Raw genomic sequence first — 5,941 nt, 5'->3', positions numbered from 1 at the left:
AGGAGGAGGAGAAAGAGAAGGAGGAGGAGGAGGAGGACGAGGAGAGAAGAGGAGAGAGAAAAGCCATAATAAATAAATAGATCATTCTTTTGAAAGAGAATTAAGGTATATGAGATATTTATACATAGTAAGAGCTGTGGGGTGGGGGTGGGGAGTGATAAAAGAACAGTCGTCCTCAGATTTGGGAGAAAGAACAGTTTATACAGAGAGAATAGAGAGTTCAAAGAATTGTGACGTGTATGCATGATTACGGCAGTCTTAACAGCAACAGTCTGAGCAAGAAAGGGACAAAGAGACTGGGTCATATAGGTTTATAGATATAGATGTAAATACACATTTCAGTTACAACAGGCATGGTTTGATTCTGAAATGTCCCTCAAAACTCCTTGTATTTAAAAATCTTCCTAAGAGCCCTTGGAATGAATCACTGGAAGATGGTGAACCCTTAAAAATTGACAAGAACCAGAACAAAGTCAGCTAATTTATTAGAGGTATGCCAGGACAAATTATTTCCTTCCTGTCTCTGTTTCTTTTTTTCCTGACCACTATGAGAGGAGAAGAATTATGCCATGTGTTTCCAAAACATACCCTGTACAGGCACCAAAGCAATAAATTCAATGGCTTATGTCTTGATGCTTCTGAAACCATCAGTCAAAAGAAAGATTATTTTTCTCTGTCGGTTGACTACTACATCAGGTACTTCATTCCAGGGATGAAAGCTGACTAACGCTGTTGCCACTGAAGAATTCTGAATAGGGAAATGTGTGCAGAAGACAATAGCGGGACACACAAGAGAAACATTAGTGTTGTGATATATTTTAAGGAGAGAAATCAATGACAGTAACAACCCTTGTTTTGTTTCAGTTTGCTGTCATTTTGCATGTTATTCCCAAAATTGTTTTCCTTGCTGGGTGATCAATTTTCTAGTCTTGCTGGTATTCATGTATTCATGCAAAACATTATAAGTATTTCTTGAAACATTACATACAAAACATTTTCCTTTCACTGTATTTTGAAAAGGAGAATGATTTTCATTAGAAGGATTTAGGCATCTCCTCACCTGGATCTAAACGAGGGCTTTGCATGGGTCCTTCTTTTAATTCTACTCCAGTGCTAGGAGTTTGAGAATTATATTATTTCACATTAAGATGAGACATATGAGACGATTCCCAGCCTGCTGCAAGAAATTATCCAAATGGATTATAAATCATCTTTTTATTATTCCCACAGTTGCTACTGAATTGTTTAGATAGAAACAAAGTATCTGAGTCTTTTATTAGGTTGGACAAAAGTGGAAAAACAATAAAGTGCCCAGAAAATGTGTCACACAGGAACAATAAAGAGGTGATAAAAATGACTTGGGTTTTGTTATTCATTTTTGATGTTTGGCATCCAGTGCTTGGGAAGCATGCAAGAGGGTCTTCTATAGTAGACAATAAATTATTCAACACCATTGAGTTGTAGGAGTTAAACACTGAAGTCTTGCTCTCTCCCTCTCCCTCTCCCTCTCCCTCTTTCCCTTCCCCTCCCCCTTCCTCGCTCCCTCCTTCATTTTTCCCTTGCTTTCCTTCTATACTCTGTAACAAGGCCCTTTGTTGGAGTGTAATAAAATGGAATTGGAGAAGAAGAAGCAAAGCCTAAAACCACCCCAGCAGGGATCACAGTGAACATGCAGGCACTAAAATCCAGAGCATTTAAAAATCCCAGAAAAGCAGGCCAAATGACTGTCTCTAGGAGCCAGCCTCTGCGTTTGCTCTCTAAAATTTAGACATTGTGCACTATTGTTCTATTTACATATCTGCTGTAGCTACGGTAACATAACTTTTCTTCTGAGTGTTGAATATTTTATTATTACTGTTGAGAAGAGTCTAAAATATTAAACTTGTTGATGTAGGGCTTAAGACAAAGCTATATGGAAGTAAATTCTGAACATATTGATAAAAATGGGACAAAACGTAAATATGACACTCAAGTATATGCCCCACAAATAATGTTTGTATTTTACTTGGATACAATATTGTAGTCCTATTCTAATGCATCAGAACCATTGTTGTTTCTAATGGGAGGTGACATTTATACCTTTCACTTAGGTTCTCTGTTAGCTTTATTCTAGTACAATGATTAATGCTAAATGATGCTCATTTGGGATAAACCACCTGAGATGGGAATTACATTGCATGTCAAGTATTCCAATTTGGTCATTTGCACCATTTATTTTATAAAAAACAAACTCAAGTAGCCATTTACAGTGGGAAACATCTGTAAACCCAGAACCAAGAGACTGAGGGAGGAATGTGCTGTCTCCCAGACTATTCTATGCTACATAGGAATATCCTTCCCCCACCCCTAGTTCAGTAACATCTAATTTCCATAGCCAAAGTTTGGCCTGTTATAGAAATAACATTTTAAGTCAAATATGGCAGTTCACGTTTCCAATCTCAGCTGTAGGGAGGTAGAGTCAGGAGGATTTCTGTGGTACATACTAAAAGCACTTTTGATGCCCCCAACACACACGCGTGCACACACACACACACACACACACACACACACACACATTCCACAGGCCACTGATTTTCTAAACAAATCAAACAAAGCAATCAACACAAACTTCAGTCATGAACATGGCCCTTTTTTCCTTTTTGTTCCTTTTTTTTTTTTTTTTTTTAATGATTGTTTTAAATGCCCTATTTTCTTTGAGGATTCCTTGCCTTTGAATACCAGAGCAAAATAACTCTGCTGCTTACAACTGGCACACTCATACATTAGGAAAGCAGCACAATATGCTGGAAGCTGGGCTTCTGTGTTGGTGGTGATACCAACAATTTGGTAATCTGATGCTGATTACCATACAAGACTAAAGGCACTAGAGCTCAAAGCTCTGCCAGCACGCAGGCTGCTAAGCACAGGGTGAAGACTTATCAGTTTCCATTAAACAGCTCCGAGTTGTCAGGTATTACTGTGATTATTTTTCAAAATATGTAGATTTCTTCGTTTGGGTCTTTTAATCACAAATAAAAGTTTGGAAATCTCCGCTGTCCAGCCTAGATTCAATGCAGGCCCCTGAAGTAAGAGCAGGTGGTATCATTCTTTCCAGACCATGGAAACATAACCAGGTGGAGTTCTATTATCCTTGGCCTCTCGGCAGCCCTGCAGTGTGTGACTTCTGTGATGCCTATTAGCCACAGGGGCAGGGATGGCAAAGGGTAGATCTGGGCCCTGAACTTTTCCAAAACTGAGATGATGTCAGAGGTCTGAGGATCTCTTATCCCTTATGAACAGCTTTCGATGTAGAATTGTCTGTAAAATTCTAATTCTCTCCCCCCAAATCCCCTCATCTAGGAAGTATGGGAGGTGTGAACAGGATAATCCTCTGATAGCTGATTATACCCTGCATTGGATAACTAGGGATGCGCTACAGTTAAGGAGAAAGGCATGACCATGCTTTTTTTAATGGCCACCAGTCATACCACACAGCCTTATTTTCCTTACCTATTCCCTTATCCTTTCTTTTGCAGAGGTGCATTGCTCTCCCATTCTCTTAGATCAATGAGTGGCTCATATGACTTCCTCAGAATATTTAATTTCTAAAGCAATAAGGGGAGATAAGAAGATAGGGAAGAAGGATAGAGGAGGATAGAGATGGGAGAGAAGGTGAGGAGAGAAGAAAAGCCAAAAAGAAAATAATGCCGTGCATACAGAGGCTGGCGAACCATCCGAAGACTGACTGAGGCACCTGAATTTGGATCTAGCCAGGTCTACAGGAGCCATTGCACCCAGCTACTCACTGTACAGGGTTTCCTTTATCTTTTTTATAGTCACAGAGAAAGTCGAGGCTGAGTGGTTATTAAATGAATGTTAATGATGTGAAATATGTTTTCTATGTTAATCATCATTACTGGAGAAATTCTGTTATCCTCAGGGACACATCGACAGTAAATGTATAATTTCAGAGAACTATCAGTGCCAATTAAAATGTCACATGCTGATATCTCTGGTTCATAGCCCTTGTGAGTTAGTGGTGTGTACTGATCTTTTTTATTTTTTTTCCTTCTCCTTTTTCATTTTATTATTATGAACATAATTGTCCTTGTTTGAATTGCCATCCTGTAGTTCCAAAGATATTCTTCTACTTAGAAAGTCCAGAGAGATACACAGGGTACACACATTGTTAAGATGCCATTCATTCATAAAAACATTCTACAACTCCTTAACACAGGCCATGTGCAACCCGGGGGACTTGGTTTAACATTGTGGGCATTACTGTATGCCAAATCCTGAGCATATGGCAACAGGGGAATCTGTTTGAGCTATGCTCTGCCATTAGTACATTTTCTTCCTTATGGCTCTTGCTTCTAACATGCTGTTGAAAAGATAAAACTCAAGAGAACCATTTCTATGCTTAAATCCAGGCACTTGGATCCTAATCCCTTCATGGCTTGTCATTCTGAGGAAGCTCTGCCACATGCATTCCTGTTACCTCCTCATTTTTATTAGATATTTTCCTTATTTACATTTTTTATTCCTTATTTACATTATTTACATTTCAAATTTTATCCCCTTTCCTTGTTTTCCCTGTGAAAACCCCTATCCCATCCCTCTTCCCCCTGCTCACTAACCCACCCACTCCCACTTCCCTGTCCTGGCATTCCCCTACACTGGGACATGGAGCCTTCACAGGATCAAGGGCTTCTCCTCCCACTGATTTCTGACAAGGCCATCCTCTGCTACATATGTGGCTGGAGACATAGCCAGCCCCCACCCCCATGTGTACTCTTTGGTTGGTGGTTTTGCACTCACTGATAAGTGGATATTAGCCCAGAAGCTCGGAATACCCAAGGTACAATTCACAGACCACATGAAGCTCAAGAAGAAAGGAAACCGAAGTGTGGATGCTTCGGTCCTTCTTAGAAGGGGGAACAAAATACCCATGGGAGGAGATACAGAGCCAAAGTGTGGAGGAGAGACTATTACATCCTCCTTGAGACACCTGGTTTCCCTGCCCTTGGGGCAGGAGCTTGTTCCTCCCTCCATGTGATAGGTACCACTAATCCTTCTGGATATTCTTTCTAAGCTGCCACAGATGCCCAAGTATCAATTCTAAAAACATCTCAACATCTTCTATGATCTACCTTTAAAATTGATTCTCCCTGATATTGTTATTCCTTAAGTCACTTGGTACTTCCTGTGCCTTATGTCCTGCAGGGCCATCATCAATGTGAGAATGTTTCTTCCTTAATTTTAATTTCTCTGTTTTATTTCTAATTCCATACAAGGAAACTTCTAATAGAAGCATGAAGTGTGCCATTGCACTTATTATTATTAAATAAAAGTTGAGGTGAAGTCAAAACATTGAGATGAGATTAAGTATAATTTTTATAAAAGGAATATGACTATACTTCCATTATTTTTGAAAAAGAGACACTGCTTAGAAAAATTATTTCAACTCTCATTTTCCTTTTATTTTATTTGAATTTTATTCCTTTTAAGCTCTTTTGGTTTCCATTTTTTATGTTCTTTTCATTCTCTTGGCATGAGATTTAAATAATTAGTTATTATTATTCTTGAATATATATACACAGATTACTTACGTAAAATGATTCTAGAAAGTATACTGCAACTTAGTATGTGTTTGAAATTTCATTCCATAAAAATTTAATGCAGCTTGCTGATAATCCTCTATCTACATTAAATGTTTCTGTTATGGTTGATTAAGGAGATATATCCTGAGGAGAGGCAATAGAAAGACTCCAAGGCATGTACCGTTCTACGACTGTAAAAGCAAACATAGCTGTGCTGTTTCCCTCAGGAGGAAACAGCTACTTTTTAGATCATCGCCCTTGGTTATGTTCTTCTTTATTTTTCTAATCATAAACTTAAGGAATATTGTGTTGTTTCTCAAAATGTTTTTTTTTTTCCCATTTGTACAGAACGAGCTATGGAT

The sequence above is a fragment of the Mus pahari genome, chromosome 19, assembly GCF_900095145.1.
Source record: "Mus pahari chromosome 19, PAHARI_EIJ_v1.1, whole genome shotgun sequence".
NCBI classification, from domain to species: Eukaryota; Metazoa; Chordata; class Mammalia; order Rodentia; family Muridae; genus Mus; species Mus pahari.
This window is presented reverse-complemented; position numbering follows the sequence as displayed.